Consider the following 21,926-nt stretch of genomic DNA (forward strand, 5'->3'; position numbering starts at 1 on the left):
GTAATCTAATTGCAGTTGCCTGCCTGCCAGCGCGTGTGCCAAGCCCACTTGCCCAGTGCCACCACTCATATCTGGTGTAACAGTAGTGTAAATTTAAAAAAAAAAAACTTTTTTGACTGTGAAACATCAGTCTGCTTGTGTAATCTAATTGCAGTTGCATGCCTGCCAGTGTGTGTGCCAGGCCCACTTGCCCAGTGCCACCACTCATATCTGGTGTAACAATAGTGTAATTTAAAAAAAAAAAAAAAAACTTTTTCGACTGTGAAACATCAGTCTGCTAGTGTAATCTAATTGCAGTTGCCTGCCTGCCAGCGTGTGTGCCAGGCCCACTTGCCCAGTGCCACCACTCATATCTGGTGCAACAGTAGTGTAAATTAAAAAAAAAACTACTTTTTTGACTGTGAAACATCAGTCTGCTTGTGTAATCTAATTGCAGTTGCCTGCCTGCCAGCATGTGTGCCAGGCTCACAGCGTATACTGTGCACACTTGCCCAGTGCCACCACTCATATCTGGTGTAACAGTAGTGTAAAATTAAAAAAAAAAAAACTTTTTTGACTGTGAAACATCAGTCTGCTTGTGTAATCTAATTGCAGTTGCCTGCCTGCCAGCGTGTGTGCCAGGCCCACTTGCCCAGTGCCACCACTCATATCTGGTGTAACAGTAGTGTAAATTAAAAAAAAAAAAAACTTTTTGACTGTGAAACATCAGTCTGCTTGTGTAATCTAATTGCAGTTGCCTGCCTGCCAGCGTGTGTGCCAGGCCCACTTGCCCAGTGCCACCACTCATATCTGGTGTAACAGTAGTGTAAATTTTAAAAAAAAAAAACTTTTTTGACTGTGAAACATCAGTCTGCTTGTGTAATCTAATTGCTGTTGCCTGCCTGCCAGCGTGTGTGCCAGGCTCACAGCGTATACTGTGCCCACTTGCCCAGTGCCACCACTCATATCTGGTGTAACAGTAGTGTAAATTTAAAAACAAAAAAAATTTTGGACTGTGAAACATCAGTCTGCTTTTTTGCTTCAGGCTCACAGCTTATACTGGGCCCACTTGCCCAGTGCCACCACTCATATCTTGTTTAATAGTAGTGTAAGTGTACATTTAAAAACAAAAAAAAAACTTTTTGGACTGTGAAACATCAGTCTGCTTTTTTGCTTCAGGCTCACAGCTTATACTGGGCCCACTTGCCCAGTGCCACCACTCATATCTTGTTTAATAGTAGTGTAAGTGTACATTTAAAAAAATAAAAACTTTTTGGACTGTGAAACATCAGTCTGCTTTATTTTGTCAGGCTCACAGCGTATACTGTGCCCACTTGTCCAGTGCCACCACTCATATCTTGTTTAATAGTAGTGTAAGTGTACATTTAAAAAATAAAAACTTTTTGGACTGTGAAACATCAGTCTGCTTTTTTGTGTCAGGCTCACAGCGTATACTGTGCCCACTTGCCCAGTGCCACCACTCATATCTTGCTTAATAGTAGTGTAAGTGTACATTTAAAAACAAAAAAAACTTTTTGGACTGTGAAACATCAGTCTGCTTTTTTGTTTCAGGCTCACAGCTTATACTGGGCCCACTTGCCCAGTGCCACCACTCATATCTTGTTTAATAGTAGTGTAAGTGTACATTTAAAAAAATAAAAACTATTTGGACTGTGAAACATCAGTCTGCTTTTTTGTGTCAGGCTCACAGCATATACTGTGCCCACTTGCCCAGTGCCACCACTCATATCTTGTTTAATAGTAGTGTAAGTGTACATTTAAAAAAATAAAAACATTTTGGACTGTGAAACATCAGTCTGCTTTTTTTTGTCAGGCTCACAGCATATACTGGGCCCACTTGCTCAGTGCCACCACTCATATCTTGTTTAATAGTAGTGTAAGTGTACATTTAAAAAAATAAAAACATTTTGGACTGTGAAACATCAGTCTGCTTTTTTGTGTCAGTCTCACAGCGTAAACTGTGCCCACTTGCCCAGTGCCACCACTCATATCTTGTTTAATAGTAGTGTAAGTGTACATTTAAATAAATAAAAACTTTTTTGACTGTGAAACATCAGTCTGCTTTTTTGTGTCAGGCTCACAGCGTATACTGTGCCCACTTGCCCAGTGCCACCACTCATATCTTGTTTAATAGTAGTGTAAGTGTACATTTAAAAAAATAAAAACTTTTTGGACTGTGAAACATCAATCTGCATTTTTGTGTCAGGCTCACAGCGTATACTGTGCCCACTTTCCCAGTGCCACCACTCATATCTTGTTTAATAGTAGTGTAAGTGTACAAAAAAAAAATGACAGGCAGAGGCAGGCTACCCCGCAGGTGCCGTCGTGGTCGTGGTGCTGTGATTCCCTTTGGCCCTAGAATAATGCCCAGTGTTCAGAGGCCACGTCCCATGAACTCGAAAAGTTCTGAGGAAATAGTTGACTTTTTAACACAGGACACCCAATCTTCTATAGCTTCCGCTCCGAACCTTGATTCACCATCCTCCTCCAGCTTATCTTCGGGCACCTCTCAAGTTACCACTCGCCCGCCTGCCGCCACCACCAACACTAGGACCACAGCCGCTTCACTTGATCAGTCAGAGGAGTTTTTTACACATCAGTTGGAAGAAATGAGTGATGCGCAACAACATCATTGACAGAGGATGTAGATAACAGTGATATGTCTCAGTCATGCAGCATTACAGACATGGATGTATGGTGTGATGATGAAGATGTTGTACCCGCTGCTTCTTCCTTTGTTGATTTGTCAGATACAAGTGAAGTGGTTGATGATGACGATGCATCCGTGGATGTCACATGGGTGCTCGCTAGAAGAGAAGAAGAACAGGGGGGAAGTTAAGATGGGGAGACAGAGAGGAGAGGAGGAGACGAGTTGGAAGCAGGGGCAGGTCGTCGCAAGGAGCTAGTGGCACAGTCAGACAGCATTCATCGGCACCCGGGGTCAGCCAGACAGCACTCCAATCAACGCATGCTGTTGCCACCACCAGAATGCCGTCATCGCAGAGCTCAGCTGTGTGGCATTTTTTTTTGTGTGTCTGCCTCTGACAACAGCGATGCCATTTGCCACCTGTGCCAAAAGAAACTGAGTTATGGGAAGTCCAACATCCACCTAGGTAAAACTGCTTTGCGAAGGCACATGATTGCACATCACAAATGCCTATGGGATCAACACATGAGTAGAAGCAGCACACAAGCTCAAAGCCGCCATCCTCCTCCTGGTCCAGCATCTTCAGCCACGTCAACCACTGCTGTCCTCCTTGCCCCCTCTCAACCATCTGCCACTCCGTCTCTCTTCCGGAGCACTTCCTGCTCATCTGCCCACAGTCAGGTGTCTGTCAAGGACATGTTTGAGCGTAAGAAGCCAATGTTACAAAGTCACCCCCTTGCCCGGCGTCTGACAGCTGGCTTGTCTGAACTCTTAGCCCGCCAGCTTTTACCATACAAGCTGGTGGAGTCTGAGGCGTTCAAAACATTTGTAGCTATTTGGACACCGCAGTGGAAGGTACCCGGCCGAAATTTCTTTGCACAAAAGGCAATCCCCAACCTGTACTTGATTGTGTGAAAGGAAGTAATGGCATGTCTGGCACACAGCATGGTCAGGGCAGGTATATCACCTACACTGCGCATTGGGTAAACCTGCTGATGACTGCCAAGCATGAAATGAGTGGCTCTGCAGAGCAGTTGGTGACACCGCCACGACTTGCAGGCAGGCCTGCTGCCACCTCCTCTACTCTTCCTACTCCATCCTCTTTCATAACCTCCTCGGCTGAGTCCTCTTCTGATGCTGCATCTTTCTCCACATCAATGGCACCCCCCAGCTCCCCATGTACTATTCCACATCCCGGATAAGGCAGTGTCATGCCGTCTTGGGGTTGACTTGCCTGAAAGCAGAGAGTCACACCGGACCAGCACTCCTGTCCGCCCTGAACGCACAGGTGGATCAGTGGCTGACTCCACACCAACTGGAGATCGGCAAAGTGGTTTCTGACAAAGGAAGTAATTTGGTGGAAGCATTGAAATTGGGCAAGTTGACACATGTGCCGTGCATGCTTTGTGCATAAGTACCCAGGCTTACAGGACGTCCTGAAGCAGGCCAGGAAGGTGTGTGGCCATTTGAGGCATTCCTACACGGCCATGGCGCACTTTTCCGATATCCAGCAGCGAAACAACATGCCAGTGAGGTGCTTGATTTGCGACAGCCCGACACGTTGGAATTCAACACTCCTAATGTTCGACTGCCTGCTCCAACAAGAGAAAGCCGTTAACGAGTATTTGTATGACGGGTTGCTAGGACAGCCTCTGCGGAGCTGGGAATTTTTTTGCCACGTTACTGGATGCTCATGCGCAATGCCTGTAGGCTCATGAGTCCTTTTGAGGAGGTGACAAACCTAGTCAGTCGCACCGAAGGCACCATCAGCGACATCATACCATTTGTTTTCTTCCTGGAGCGTGCCCTGCGAAGAGTGCTGGATCAGGCCATAGATGAGCGTGAAGAGGAAGAGTTGTGGTCACCATCACCACCAGAAACAGCCTTATCAGCATCGCTTGCTGGACCAGTGGCAACACTGGAAGAGGATTGTGAGGAAGAGGAGTCAGAGGAGGAATGTGGCTTTGAGGAGTAGGAGGAGGAAGACCAACCACAACAGGCATCCCAGGGTGCTTGTTGTCACCTATCTGGTACCCGTGGTGTTGTATGTGGCTGGGGGGAAGAATATACCTTCAGTGAGATCACTGAGGGCAAGGAACTGGACATGAGTAGCTCGGCATCCAACCTTGTGCAAATGGGGTCTTTCATGCTGTTGTGCCTGTTGAGGGACCCTCGTATAAAAAAGCTGAAGGAGAACGACCTGAACTGGGTGTCCACGCTACTAGACCCCTGGTATAATCATAAAGTGCCTGAAATGTTACCAAATTACCACAAGTCGGAAAGGATGCAGGAGTTCCAAAATAAATCAAAAAGTATGCTTTACACAGCGTATAAGGGTGATGTCACAGCACAACGGGAATCTAACAGGGGAAGAGGTGAAAGTAATCCTCCTCCTCCCACAACCACGCCGGCAAGGACAGGACGCTTTAAAGACGTGTTGTTGATGGAGGACATGCGGCGCTTTTTAAGTCCTATGCATCGCCACAGCCCTTCGGGGTCCACCCTCAGAGAACGACTCGACCAACAGGTAGCAGACTACCTCGCCTTAACTACAGATCGACACTCTGAGGAGCGATGAACCCCTTGATTACTGAGTGTGCAGGCTTGACCTGTGGCCTGAGCTATCCCAATTTGCGATAGAACTTCTGACCTGCCCCGCTTCAAGTGTCCTGTCAGAAAGGACCTTCAGTACAGCAGGAGGTATTGTCACTGAGAAGAGAAGTCGTCTAGGTCAAAAAAGTCTTGATTACCTCACCTTTATTAAGATGAATGAGGGATGGATCCCGAAGGGATTGACATTGGGCGATACATTCAAGTAAAAAAAGCCTGATGAGATGAGCTGCCATGGGCTAAAAATGGTCCACACGCTGCTGTATTTTATCTTCGAATGCCGGATGACTTGCGTGACTTATTTGCCACCAACTAGGGTTCAAGCCGCAATGTTTTAGGGCACTTTCTGCCTGGGAAACAAACATCAATTTTTCTGGCTGCTGCTACAGCAGTGGCTGCAACAATACCTAATTTTTCAGGCATGTGTACATGCCAAATTTTTCTGGCCTCTGGTGCTGCACTGTGGCTTCAAAAAACAAACCAAAAAAAGGCACGTAACAGGGATTAGACTGATAGGAATAGTACTACTTAACACACCACTCCTATCTGGTGGCACATTAGATTGCACGCGCAGTGCCCCAAATTTGAAGTAGAAGGACCGACCAAGCATCGACCAAGCATCTTTTTTCATCTCCCGGTTCCTAAAATCCATGCCATATACATGTCCCCTGATAGGGGACATAACAGGGATTAAACTGATAAGAATAGTACTACTTAACACACCACTCTTATCTGGTGGAACATTAGATTGCACGTGCAGTGCCCCAAATTTGAAGTAGGAGGACCGACCAAGCATCTTTTTTCATCTCGCGATTCCTAAAATCCATGCCATATACACGTCCCCTGGCGCTGCAACTGCCTCTGGGAACCTTACCATGGGTCCCAGACAGCACGTCTTGTAATTCTCTGTCTGGGAAATTATCTATCTATCAAATCTATCTATTTATCTATCAAATCTATCTATCTATCTATCGTATCTATCAAATGTATCTATTGCATCTATTGATCTATCTATCTAATCTATGTATCTATCTATCTATCTATCAAATCTATCTATCTCGTGGCCGGACTGTTATCTGACAGCCACTTGTGTTTCGGCCAAATGTCCGTCGGCCAAATGTCCGTCAGCTAAAAGTCCGGCCACGATTGCACGCGCAGTGCCCCAAATTTGAAGTAGGAGGACCGACCAAGCAGCTTTTTCCATCTCCCGGTTCCTAAAATCCATGCCATGTACACGTCCCCTGATAAGGGACGTAACAGGGATTAAACTGATAAGAATAGTACTACTTAACAAACCACTCATATCTGGTGGCACAGTAGATTGCACGCGCAGTGCCCCAAATTTGAAGTAGGAGGACCGACCAAGCATCTTTTTCCATCTCCCGGTTCCTAAAATCCATGCCATATACACGTCCCCTTATAGGGGACGTAACAGGGATTAAACTGATAAGAATAGTACTACTTAACACACCACTCATATCTGGTGGCACATTAGATTGCACGCGCAGTGCCCCAAATTTGAAGTAGGAGGACCGACCAAGCATCTTTTTCCATCTCCCGGTTCCTAAAATCCATGCCATATACACGTCCCCTGGCGCTGCAACTACCTCTGGGAACCTTACCATGAGTCCCAGACCGCACGTCTTGTAATTCTCTGTCTGGGAAATTATCTCAGTGAACAAGAACAAATCCAGCGAATTTCTTTGAAAAATGGTAGTATGTTTATTCTTTAAAAGAGAAATTAGACAAAATATACTCAAAAAAACAGGGGAAATAAGATAAGAAAAATATGCCGTTACTCAACAGCAGCCAGTCGGTCTTACGCGTTTCGGCTGGTAGGGAGCCTTATTCATAGACCATACAGACTGTTCCGTTAGCACCCTTAAATGGGCTGGTCCATTAAAAAATTAAGGGTGTTCAGCTGTTGAGTAAGGCATATTTAATTCAAAGGATAACGACATAAACTTTATGACAATTGATATGCAATTACTTAATATACATAGTACACATGTAGTCACTTTAATAAATGACTGTCAGATTGTGAATACACATATAGTCACTTGTGTAAATGACTATCAAATTGTAAATACTGTGTCATATATGAAAGGGGACATTTTCAACTAAGGTTGGTTTCAAAAACATGCATCATGAACCCTCATATTACAGAACTGGTTACATTCACTGAACCTAGCACTACCAAGTATTCATTGCTTATAACTTGAATTTTAGTATAAGATGCTATTTGGTCAAAAAAATGTATGTAAATATACATGCAACAGAAACTTACGGTCATATATTGTGATCATTTTTATATTACATACTTGTGTAATATGTTTTTAGAAAAATATATTCAGAGGGGTTGGTTATAAATTACTTATTTGTGTTGCCAATGGTTTATAATATCACCTATTGCATTAAATCCCTTTGGACGTCTTGTTTGCAATGTGAAAATCCAAAAGGCCTCTCTGTGTAATAATTTCTGCATTCTGTCTCCTCCCCTAGGGGTGTGTGCAATACTTTCTATGACCTGCCATCTAAAACTACTAACTATTTTATTGTGCTCATGGATAAAGTGGTGTACCAGATCAGACACATCTATGTTTTTATCTATATTGTTGAGATGCTCCCTAATACGAGAGCGTGCTTCACGTGAGGAGCACCCCACGTATTGTTTGTTGCACAATGTGCATTCAACAAGATAAATAACGTACTTGGTGCGGCAATTTGTGCAGCTTGTTGAGAGAAATACTCTCTGGGTAGTCTTAGACTGGAATCTATCCGTTACAAATGCATGACTACAGGCTATGCAATTTAGAAAGTGACACTTAAAGTGTCCATTAATGAGCAGCCAACTGCTACCTGTTGTAATCGGTTTTCTTAGTGAGCTTGGAGCCACAATATTACCTATTGTGCGTCCCTTCCTGGATATACAGTTTACTCCTTCTTTAGCCACATCTTGTAGACTATCTTCTCCTGCTAATACTGGTAAATGCTTATTAATGATGTGACATATTTCTCCAAACTGAGAACTGTAGTTGGTAATAAACTTAGTTTTATTACTGTCAAATTTGGCTCGAGGGTTACCCTGTACATTTTGTAACATTTGTAACCGATCTAGTCTACTAACCTCTAAGTATGCTCTGTTGATTACTTTGGTAGAGTAGCCTCTGTCTTGAAGTTGTTGTTTTAACACTTCTGATTCCTTAATGAAATTAGATTCTAAGGAACAATTCCTTTTCAATCTAATAAACTGGCCTTTGGCCACCCCAAAGCCTGTATGCCTGGGGTGGCAAGACTTAGCATGAAGAATTGTATTAGAAGCTATTGGCTTTCTATAGAGTGTAGTACTGACACTATGACTAAGAGCATCTCCTATTAGATAGACATCCAGGTAAGGAATAACTTCCTTTTCAAAGCTGAATGTAAAATGTAAATTAATACTATTATCATTAAGATACGCAACAAAACTTTCCATTTCCTGTTTATTTCCTAACCACACAAACAACAGATCGTCTATGTAACGTTTATACGATCTTATTAAGTGTCTATATGGATTCATTTCTCCAAAGACGTGGGACCTTTCCCACCAGCCCATGAAGATGTTCGCATAGGCTGGGGCAAATTTTGCTCCCATAGTGGTCCCACGCCTCTGGAGAAAAAAAGAATCACCAAACTTAAAATAGTTGTGGCTCAAAAGAAATTCCAAAGTTTTAAGAATGTATCTTTTCAATTTTGGATCATAGTTGCTGTACATATCCAATGAACAGGAAACTGCCTCTAAGCCAAAGAAATGTGGAATGCAGGAATAGAGACCCACCACATCCACAGTGAGCCAAGAGCATTCATTGCTCCAAGCAACCTGCTGTAGGCAGGTTAAGAGGTGTGTGGTGTCTTTGAGGTAGGAAGGCAATTGCTGTACAATGGGCTGCAGGAGGGATTCAATCAAATCTATCAAATCTATCTATTTATTTATCAAATCTATCTATCTATCTATCTATCTATCTATCTATCGTATCTATCAAATGTATCTATTGCATCTATTGATCTATCTATCTAATCTATGTATCTATCTATCTATCAAATCTATCTATCTCGTGGCCGGACTGTTATCTGACAGCCACTTGTGTTTCGGCCAAATGTCCGTCGGTCAAATGTCCGTCTGCCAAATGTCCGTCGGCTAAAAGTCCGGCCACGATTGCACGCGCAGTGCCCCAAATTTGAAGTAGGAGGACCGACCAAGCATCTTTTTCCATCTCCCGGTTCCTAAAATCCATGCCATATACACGTCCCCTGATAGGGGACGGAACAGGGATTAAACTGATTGAATAGTACTACTTAACACACCTTATAATAACGCAGAGAGAGGCAACGCAGAGAGAGGAGTCTGAAGAAGAGGAGTCAGAGGAGGAAGGTGGCTTTGAGGAGGTGGAAGACCAAACACAGCAGGCATCCCAGGGGGCTTGTTGTCACCTTTTGGGGACCCTTGGTTCTGTACGTGGCTGGGTGGAGGAAGAGACCTTCAATGACATCAGTGAGGACAAGGAACGGGACATGGCTAGATTGGTATCCAACCTTGTACAAATGGGGAGTTTGCAGTTGTGCAAATGGACTGTTTGCGGTTGTTTGCAGTGCGTTAAACGGGGAGTTTGGTCTGTCACTGTGAAGCGGGCGTAACCCTTACACTACCTGATTGATACAACATCATCCCTGATGTTTTAAAGCACGTTATTCCAAACAATTTAGGAATGTTAGGTGATTTATGCCCTTTATGGATTAAAACGAGACTCTGCATCAACTATGTCATTTTACGTGGGAGTTTTGCCATGGATCCCCATCCAGCATGACACAGTCCAGGTGTTAGTACCCTTGAAACAACTTTTCCATCACTATTGTGGCCAGAAAGAGTCCCTGTGGGTTTTAAAATTCGTCTGCCTATTGAAGTCAATGGCGGTTCGCCCGGTTTGCCCGTTCGCAAACAGTTGCGGAAGTTCATGTTCGCCGTTCGCGAACGGAAAATTTTAAGTTTGCGACATCACTATTGAGGAAGCTAGTCCTCTTGACATTAAGACAAGTAAACGTTTAAAAGCTGTTTTTAAACCTCCTGTGGCTCCTTTGGTTATACCAGACGTTTTTCTTATTCCTGATGCTATTTTTGATATGATTTCTAAGGAATGGAATATGCCAGGTACTCCTTTTATTCCTTCTTCAAGGTTTAAAAAATTGTATCCTTTACCAGCAATTTCTATAGAGTTTTTGGAAAAGATCCCCAAAGTTGATGGGGCTATTTCTACTCTTGCTAAACGTACCACTATTCCTATGGCAGATAGTACTTCTTTTAAAGATCCTTTAGATAGGAAACTTGAATCCTATCTAATGAAAGCCTATTTATATTCAGGTCATCTTCTCAGGCCTGCAATTTCTTTGGCTGATGTTGCGGCTGCATTAACTTTTTGGTTGGAGAATTTAACGCAACATGAATTGGATTCTGACATATCTAGCATTGTTCGCTTACTGCAACATGCTAGTCATTTTATTTGTGATGCCATTTTTTATATTATCAAAATTGATTTTAGATCCATGTCTTTAGCTATTTTAGCTAGAAGAGCTTTATGGCTTAAATCTTGGAATGCTGATATGACATCTAAGTCTAGATTATTATCTCTTTCTTTCCAAGGTAATAATTTATTTGGTTCTCAGTTGGATTCTATTATTTCAACTGTTACTGGAGGAAAGGGGTTTTTTCTGGCTCAGGATAAAAAACCTAAGGGAAAATCTAAGGCTTCTAACCATTTTAGTTCCTTTCGTCAAAATAAGGAACAAAAATCTAATCCGTCCCCCAAGGAATCTGTTTGCAATTGGAAGCCTTCCTCAAATTGGAATAAATCCAAGCCTTTTAAAAAATCAAAGTCAGCCCCTAAGTCCACATGAAGATGCAGCCCTTTTCCAGCTCAGCTGGTAGGGGGCAGATTAAGGTTTTTCAATGATATTTGGATAAATTCTGTCCAAAATCAGTGGATTCAGAGCATTGTCTCTCAAGGGTATCGAATAGGATTCAGAGTAAGACCTCCTGTGAGAAGATTTTTTCTCTCACGTATCCCAGCAAATCCAGTAAAAGCTCAGGCTTTCCTGAAGTGTGTTTCAGACCTGGAGTCTTCAGGGGTAATCATGCCGGTTCCTTTTCGGGAACAAGGTTTGGGGTTTTATTCAAATCTATTCATTGTCCCAAAGAAGGAAAATTAATTCAGACCAGTCCTGGATCTGAAAATTTTGAATCATTATGCATGAGTACCAACTTTCAAGATGGTGACTATAAGGACTATTCTGCCTTTTGTTCAGCAAAGACATTATATGTCTACAATAGACTTGCAGGATGCATACCTTCATATTCTGATTCATCCAGAACATTATCAGTTCCTGAGATTCTCTTTTCTAGACAAGCATTACCAATTTGTTGCTCTTCCATTTGGCCTAGCAACAGCTCCAATAATATTTTCAAAGGTTCTGGGTGCCCTACTATCTGTAATCAGAGAACAGGGTATTGCGGTGTTTCCTTATTTGGACGATATCTTGGTACTAGCTCAGTCTTTACGTTCTGCAGAATCTCACACAAATCAACTAGTGTTGTTTCTTCAAAAACATGGTTGGAGGATCAATTTACCAAAGAATTTCTTGATTCCTCAGACAAGGGTCACCTTTTTAGGTTTCCCAATAGATTCAGTGTCCATGACTCTGTCTCTAACAAACAAGTGACGTTTGAAATTGGTTGCAGCCTGTCGGCACCTTCAGTCTCAGTCATTCCCTTCAGTTGCTATGTGCATGGAAGTTTTAGGCCTCATGATTGCAGCATCGGACGGGATTCCTTTTGCTCATTTTCACATGAGACCTCTCCAGCTTTGCATGCTGAATCAATGGTGCAGGGATTATACAAAAATATCACAGTTAATATCCTTAAATCCCAATGTTCGACACTCTCTGATGTGGTGGTTAAATCACCAGCGTTTAGTTCAAGGGGCTTCCTTTGTTCAGCCAACCTGGACTGTGATCACTACAGATGCAAGTCTTTCAGGTTGGGGAGCTGTTTGGGGATCTCTGACAGCACAAGGGGTTTTGAAATCTCAAGAGGCGAGATTACCAATTAATATTTTAGAACTCTGTGCAATTTTCAGAGCTCTTCAGTTTTGGCCTCTGTTGAAGAGAGAACCGTTCATTTGCTTTCAGACAGACAATATCACAACTGTGGCATATGTCAATCATCAGGGTGGGACTCACAGTCCTCAAGCTATGAAAGAAGTATCTTGGATACTTACTTGGGCGGAATCCAGCTCCTGTCTAATCTCTGTGGTGCATGTCCCAGGTGTAGACGATTGGGAGGCAGATTTTCTCAGCCGTCAGACTTTACATCCAGGGGAGTGGTCTCTCCATCCAGATGTGTTTTCTCAGATTGTTCAGATGTGGGGTCTTCCAGAGATAGATCTCATGGCCTCTCATCTAAACAAGAATCTTCCCAGATACCTGTCCAGGTCCAGGGATGTTCAGGCAGAAGCAGTGGATGCACTGACACTTCCTTGGTGTTATCATCCTGCTTACATTTTCCCGCCTCTAGTTCTTCTTCCAAGAGTGATATCCAAAATCATCATGGAACAATCGTTTGTGTTGCTGGTGGCTCCAGCATGGCCTCACAGGTTTTGGTATGCGGATCTTGTTCGAATGTCAAGTTGCCAAACTTGGCCACTTCCGTTAAGGCTGGACCTACTGTCTCAAGGTCCATTTTTCCATCAGGATCTCAAATCATTAAATTTGAAGGTATGGAAATTGAACGCTTAGTGCTAAGTCATAGAGGTTTCTCTGACTTAGTGATTAATACTATGTTAGAAGCTCATAAATCTGTCTCTAGAAAGATTTATTATTGAGTTTGGAAGACCTACATTTCATGGTGTTCTTCTCATAAATTCTCTTGGCATTCTTTTAGAATCCCTAGAATTTTAAAGTTTCTTCAGGATGATTTGGATAAGGGTTTGTCTGCAATTTCCTTGAAGAGACAAATCTCTGCTCTTTCTGTTTTATTTCACAGAAAGATTGCTAAACTTCCTGATATTCACTGTTTTGTTCACGCTTTGGTTTGTATTAAGCCCGTCATTAAATCAATTTCTCCTCCTTGGAGTCTTAATTTGGTTTTGAAGGTGTTACTGGCTCCTCCATTTGAGCCTATGCATTCTTTGGACATTAAACTATTTTCTTGGAAAGTTTTGTTCCTTTTGGCCATCTCTTCTGCTAGAAGTGTTTCTGAGCTATCTGCTCTTTCTTGTGAATCTCCTTTTCTGATTTTTCATCAGGATAAGGCGGTTTTGAGGACTTCATTTACATTTTTACCTAAAGTTGTGAATTCTAACAACATTAGTATATAAATTGTTGTCCCTTCCTTGTGTCCTAATCCTAAGAATTCTTTGGAAAGATCCTTACATTCTTTGGATGTGGTGATAGCTTTGAAATATTATGTTGAAGCTACTAAAGATTTCAGGAAGACTTCTAGTCTGTTTGTTATATTTTCTGGTCCTAGGAAAGGTCAGAAGGCTTCTGCTATTTCCTTAATTTCTTGGTTAAAGTTTTTGATTCATCAAGCTTATTTGGAGTTGAGTCAGGCCCTGCCTCAGAGAATTACAGCTCATTCTACTAGATCAGTATCCACTTCATGGGCTTTTAAGAATGAAGCTTCAGTTAATCAAATTTGCAGAGTGGCAACTTGGTCTTCTTTACATACATTTACTAAATTCTACCGTCTTAATGTATTTGCTTCTTCAGAAGCAGTTTTTGGTAGAAAAATTCTTCAGGCAGCTGTTTCAGTTTGATTCTTCTGCTGATTTTTTAAGTTTTTCTTGTCACTTAAAGAATAAACTTATATTTTGGATTGTGGATTATTTTTTCAGCGGAATATGGCTGTTGTTTATTTTTATCCCTCCCTCTCTAGTGACTCAGAGACTCTTGCGTGGAGTTCCACATCTTGGGTATTGATATCCCATACCTCACTAGCTCATGGACTCTTGCCAATTACATGAAAGAAAACATAATTTATGTAACAATTTACCTGATAAATTAATTTCTTTCATATTGGCAAGAGTCCATGAGACCCACCCTTTTTTATGGTGGTTATGATTTTTTTGTATAAAGCATAATTATTTCCAAATTCCTTTGTTGATGCTTTTTACTCCTTTCTTTATCACCCCACTACTTGGCTATTCGTTAAACTGAATTGTGGGTGTGGTGAGGGGTGTATTTATAGGCATTTTGAGGTTTGGGAACCTGGTAGGATTGTATATCCCATACATCACTAGCTCATGGACTCTTGCCAATATGAAAGAAATGAATTTATCAGGTAAATCCTTACATAAATTATGTTTTTTTCAACATTAAAACCGTAACGCAAAACTCGTAATCTTGGTGTTTGGCATTTAGTACAGCCAAATCCACTTTAATTAATATTGGTAAATTAATTTACCCTAAACCCATAGCTACTGCTTTCAGATTTCGGAACAGATCGTGTCATTAGAAGCTAGAACGCAAGTATTTTAGCCTCACCGCACAACCTGTAATACCGGCGCTATGGAAATCCCACCCAAAAACGTCATTCTTTTGAGTGTGTTTTTTTTTTTACATAATGAGGCTAGCAATTTCCCTGATTTATTGCTTTATCTAAAAAAACTAATGTTGCATTTCTTAAAATGCATCACTTCTGCATGTTGCATTAATTATAGATCTCTTTCCTTAAAATTAGATTTAGATGGATATTGCTAATAAGCTTCAGTCATTTGTTCTATCATCCCCTATATTTTATATATTTTATGTCTTAGCCTTTATTACAGCCTTTGCTGTTTCCCAAATAAGATAAGACTGATTCACATTCAATAAGTTATTTCCAAAATCCATATTATTAAATCTTACTTAGACATGTTAAATTAAATTGTTCAATATCTGTGATTGCGATACCCCCATAGTTTACTGGTGATTGGAGTTTCTTAATTGCTATTCTTGGTTTAGTATTTTCCCATAAAAACTTTAATAGCTTTATTAAAATTCTAAATGTCCCTTTATTCAATAATGCTGTGACATTTATAAGGAGATGCAATTTTTTTGGAAGAGTTACTATTTTAAGATTTATTTTGGCAAATGAGGCCAATTTTCCTGTTCCACCATATGCTGTTTAAACAGATTAATAAAGTGAACCTCATATCATTTGTATTAATTTAATGTAAAGTTTTATAACGCCATATCATTTACATTTTATTTTTATTTATTTTATATCATGTAAATTCTCCAAAATCTGAAATAATTTGTTTTAATGTAAAATTACATACAATTATATAAGGTATTTTATTTTAGATTTACATGCTATAGGTTTATTTAATTTATTTCCCTAAGTTAGAGGTTTTGGCAGTGTTAAATAAAGGTTTATCAGGTAATTGCTTACCTTACGCATTTGGAACCCATTAATTTCAACTTGAAGAAGTCCCTGAGGCTTATCACCTAGGTAAAGGGGAGTCCTAGAGAATTATGCCAGTGGGGTCAGGATGTGTTCATTTGTTTTATTGTATTGCAGTCATGCTTTTGAAGCTTATTTTCTCATACTTTGGTCATATATCAGATTACCTCAGGTAAACCTTTGATCACCTCAGTTCAGAGTTCCAGAACACAGTTGAGCTTATCTAGTGACCATTTTTGGTGAGGGTGTTGGGTATAAGGGCTTTTGTTGGTAACATCTCAAAATTGATTGTTAACTATTTGTCCATACAAGCATTTTGCATATATATAATGGATGACATTATTTAGTTTTGGTATCAGTTTAGGAGTTGATTAGAATTTAGCTACTTTTAGTTTGTATGACTTCTTGTGAGTATACCGAAATTTTAACACAACTGAAAAAGTAAATAAATTCATGAGAGCATTTTAAGCTTAAGAGATCAGCGTGTGTGTATGTATGTATATATATATATATATATATATATATATATATATATATATATATATATATAATTTTTTGTAATGTTAGGTTTTAGTGTAAGGCAGATTAGGTTTTATTTCACAGGTAAGTTAGTATTTATTTTAACTAGGTAGTTAGTAAATAGTTAATAACTATTTACTAACTAGTCTACCTAGTTAAAATAAATACAAACTTACCTGTGAAATAAAAATAAAACCTAAGCGGGGGTTCCGGTGGAGGAGGAGCTAAGTGCATGCACCTGAGCTCTGCTCTCCAGCCCTTCAGCTCGTGGCGGGGAGAGTCCCGCACCCTAACCCACAAAGGAGGCTGTGCAACGGATAGGAAAAGTCAGCATCACCGGACCCAAGGACAGTGGAACTCCATGTTTCATGTTTTAACACTTTGCTTGACATTAACAAGTTCATACGAAAATTAACCCTTAAAAGATTCTTTTCCCTTACAAATACTGACACTACCTCAGAAGATACTGTGAGAGACACTCCTTTAAATGAACAGTCACATACTGAAAATCCTATGCTGACATTTGAGGATGCACAAACCTTGGTCACTCTTACAGATTTATTTAGTGGTGACCAAGAAAGTTATAAACCTAATAGGCTTGCACATCCAAAAAGGACAGCATCGGATTTCTATCCTACCCAATATAGGGGGACTATCATCAATTCTTACCAAAAACTAATTCAGGAAGATCTGTTTGAGTTAGAGAAAAAAAGTAATACCAATACTGCCGCCCATAATCTATCCTTTAGAGAACGACAAGCTATAAAATCACTTCAAGAAAACAAAGAGATTGTCATTAGAAGTGCAGATAAGGGCGGCAGTATTGTTATACAAAATAAAAAGGATTACTTTGATGAAGCTATTAATCAACTCAGTGATACCAATACATATAGATTACTCCCAGGTAACCCTATTTTTGTATATAAAAAGAAATTACAGTCAGTAATTATGGAAGGGATCACATTGGATGTCTTCAAAGAGAAAGACATAAAAAATCTAATTCCTGAACATCCCCTTTCTCCTATTTTCTACCATGTCCCCAAGATTCATAAGGACCCCATCTCCCCTCCAGGGAGACCCATTGTTTCAGGGGTGGGGTCCTTATTTGAGCCTTTGGGGGCATGGCTAGATGAAATACTACAACCAATTGCGAAAAAACAACTTTCCTATCTGAGAGACAGTGCAAAGCTAATTGAAATCATGGACACTGTCTCTTGGAAAGAGAATTATACATGGGTGGTAATTGATGTATCCTCACTGTACACCAGTATCCCCCAAAACTTGGGGGTACAAGCAGTGGAATTTTTTCTTCAAAGAGAGATGGAATTAAATATTTATACTAAGCAATACATAGGAGATGTGTTAAAATTCCTATTATCACACAATTATTTCTGGTTTGATGGCTGTTTTTATAATCAAGTATGTGGTACCGCCATGGGGGCAAAGTTTGCCCCCGCCTTTGCAAACTTATTTGTCTCTTGGTGGGAATTATCACATATCTACAATACTCAAAATCCATGGCTTGAGAATATCTTAATATATACTCGCTATATTGACGATCGGTTGCTCATTGTCAAAAAACCTTTAAATGATATAGAATTTAACAACTTTTTAGAATACATCAACTCTAATCCATTTAACTTACGATTTACAGGTTTATACAATACACAAAGAGTTAATTACTTAGATCTAACATTGGAGATAGTTGAAAACTGTATTGTCACCAGTACTTATCGCAAGGAGACTGCAGGTAATACGATACTCTATGCAACATCACAACATCCTACAAATTTGATAAAGTCCATTCCACGTAGTCAATTTATTAGGTTACGAAGAAATACTAAATCAGACGATATCTATGATACACAATCACTTGAGCTGAAGAAGAGACTTACTAGTAGAGGATACAATGTCAATAGTCTAGAAAAATGTAGGAAGGAAATCAGGAAATATAACACAGATACTAACATACATAAGAATAAGGCAAAAAAGAAAGAATCTAACTTTAAAGAAGCAATTGTCTTCACCACAGCATATTCCAAACAGTACAATGATATTGTAAAAATTATGCAAAAACATGCACATATACTTTCAGGCGATGATATTCTCAGACCCTTTATCAACAATATCAAATATGTTCCCAAAAGATCAAAAACCCTAGGACAGGCTGTATCACCGAGCCTAGTCACTAGAAATAAAAGAAAGGAACACAACTGGCTGACACAAAAAGGAAATTACAAATGTGGCAGTCGTAACTGCAATATGTGTTCACATATTCAAGAAGGGAACACATACACTAGTACTAGTACAGGGACAGAATACAGTATATACTTCTATGCCAACTGTAGCACCACTTTTGTGGTATACCTCCTGACATGTAATATCTGCAAATTACAATACACAGGTCAAACCTCTAGAGAAGTTAGAAAACGTTACAACGAACACGCCAGAGATATTAAAAATTATAACAAAGACTCAGCTGTAGCGAACCACTTTAATAGCTTACACTTTTCTAACGAGGCTAACATCACTATTAAAATAATTGACATTGTAAATCTATCTATTAGAGGGGGCAACAAATTTAAGTCCCTAGAAAGAAAAGAACTCTTCTGGATGTTAAAATTGCAAACACGTTTTCCTAAAGGAATGAATCGTGAATGCGATATTAATTTTTTCATTGATAATTAAAGCAATATATAAAATACACTAAGAACAGCCTTTAGACTTTCCTAGTATCTAATACTTTACCAAGTGTCATTCTCTTGTTTTCTTTTTTTTTTTTTCTTTTTTCTTTTTTCTTTTCTTTTTTCATTCTTTTTCCTTTAACATACCTCAAAATATATAATCCTGTATTTAGAGTTGGTTTATAACTTTTTAGGATATATATGTATTGTACATTTAACATACATGTCGTCACCAGTCTAGTACATATTCCTTGTTCATATCAAGTTATAACCCTAAAATCTATAACAGGATTTTTATCTGGCATTGCTTATTAGATATTGTGTATTCAATATTTATGTAACCATTAGTTTAGTATATTTATAAGTTTATGTCTTACATTTTCTTATAACTTGGAAAACTGAAATAGGATATTTATCTAATACTGTTATCTATCCTGTATAATAACAATTTTGCCTTATTGTAACAGACAAGGATACAAGGCATATGTAATTATGGTTCAGTTTCCATAAACTTGGTATCTTACAGGAATAGAATAATAATTTTTTAATGGCACCTAATAGATTGTACATATATTGCCAATTACTTTTGGTTTATGCCTCACCCATTAAAACACGATCTGATATTGAGTGTAATACTGTTTAAAATAACAACAATAAACTGAGAATTTCGTTCTTTGTTTTTAATCTTTCTCACAGAGATTAGGCATGACTTGTCTTTGAGGGGTTAACTTAAGTTTATGTCCCAATCAATAGTAATGGACACCAGCTGAATTTTCAGACAATAGTTTCCCTTTAAAAGGCAGGCCTAGCCTTCTCTCTGTATGTCTATGAATAAGAGTGCAGTCCGCACTCGAAACTAGTCAGACAATTTTTTGTCTATTTTTCTACCCTGCCTTGCCTCTGTCGTTTTTTGTACCTTTTCTCATGTCTTTACAGCGGTTGTAGCTGTTTAAAAAAAAAAAAAAAAAAATTTTTTAATGACTCTTCAAATAAAGACTTATTGTTTTTAAGCTATCCACAGCAGTGCCTGCATCTTCTCTTTTTCCTATAACTCCATCCCATTGTCTGAGTAATTAGACACCCAAGCAAAGACATTCCTGACCGGAACAGAGTGGCTGGGAGCCACTGGGACCTACCCTCATAAAACCAAGAGCAAGTGTTCCCGCAGCCAGCATTGGTGCGGGGCTGCAAATATCCTGAGACTCGGGACGTACCCCTCCCTCTCCCCATTTCTGCCGCGCCAACTGACTCTACCCCGCTGAGGACAAAACAACGCACCGGCAAAGGATCCCAGCAGTGCACAGCGCAGCATCGGGAACGTCATCGGCCCGCGGCGGTCGCTTCCCCCTCCCCCACCGGTGCTGCGTGGGAGGCGGTGAGAGCGAGCCGGGCTTTGCACGATTTCGAGGGGCAATACCCAGAACCGACCTCGCCATCACGAGAGACCCCTCCGGATTTCTACCCCTCCTCTCCCACTGTTGCTGCGCGAGAGGAGGTGAGGCTATTGGAGGAGTGTGACTCCTGGAGAAAGAAAAAGTTGCCGTGCTGTTGCACTGTGGGCCAAGGTACACTCAAAAAGAAAAAAAGAACCATTACACATGCTTCAAGCGGGCGGCGTGAGAGAGGGGGTAAGTTAACAAACTTTTCCTTGCACTGAAACTCTTGGTTTGACTGCTACTATAGAAAGTGTTTGTGGTGGAGTATAAGCGAGAGGGTGCTGACACATAAAAGGTGGAGTACGAAAAACGGTGCTTAAAGAATCTAAATGTATGGGTGTATAAATTGTTCACCTTCATAAAAGGACATATAATTCACTCCCCAAAAAGAAGTGTATGGTAGGCTTAGCTGCGCCCCCCAACAGCAGAGGAAGAGGAGAGGGGGAGAGGATAAGGAAAGAAAGGAGGCGCAGTAAGAAAAGAAGAAAACAAAATAAAATCACAGGCTTCGCAGCACTATTATGTGCTGATTATCATCCTCAGAGACGTTTGTCTTCTTTTCTCCCCCCGTGGTGTTGTAAGGCATCTATAGTTGTATGGCAAATTGTTTCAAACCTTCTTTGGCTGCCTGAAAATGGATGCATGACTCATTCTTTGACTGGCTTTACTGCAAACACCATAAAGTTACTCATAGGTGTTAAGGAATGAAACCCTAAAACACAGACTCTTGAATGTTATACTAAGTCGACTAGATGTGATAAGCCTATCTGATTGTTATCACTTGTATTTACATCTATGCACAATGTCATAAAATGCACTGAAATTAGAAAAATTGTTGGTTCTAGGAAACAAGTTAAGCTTGGTGCTTGGTAGCCATATAGCACCGTTAATCAAATGAAATAACTTATATTGCCTAGGTCTAGAGCATAGGGCATTGGATTAGGCTTTACACAATTCATGACCATTACTTATTGTCACTCCTATGAAAAATAACTTGTTGCTCTAACCTTAAGCTACTAAGAAGTTGGTTTGCCAATAGCCTTTTACATGTGGTAATAGCTGCAAGAGGGAAAGCTGTCACTATAGTAACTTGACATACATACTAGCCAGATTATTGTGTACAGACCCATAGGAGGAGAAAGAGAGGGGGAGGGAAGGAGGAAGGGAGAGGGGGCTCAAAAAGCCTTAGCAATAAATTATGTCTTGTGGATCAAGACCTAACACTGGTTTTACTGTGACACATCAAATAAATGCCCATGTTTAGACGATTATAAAAATTGTTGTGTAAACCTCCACTCAGTTATCAGTTAGATTAGGGTACAATCGATTTCCCCCACCCAGGTTGGGACAGGAGGTAGGCTAGCGAATACATCAAGAGAGGAACAGACAGACTAGCCACTGAGTATAGAGATAGTGCACATCCTCTAACTGAAAAGACAACACAAAGGGAACTTTAGCTTAAAAATAGTTCTAAGGTTATAGTGCCTGTAAACATCTGTGTCCTTGACGTTCAGAATTCGGTCACAACAAGCACGTGTCTAGATTGGGGTTCAAAT

This window comes from Bombina bombina, chromosome 3, assembly GCF_027579735.1.
Source record: "Bombina bombina isolate aBomBom1 chromosome 3, aBomBom1.pri, whole genome shotgun sequence".
Taxonomy (NCBI): domain Eukaryota; kingdom Metazoa; phylum Chordata; class Amphibia; order Anura; family Bombinatoridae; genus Bombina; species Bombina bombina.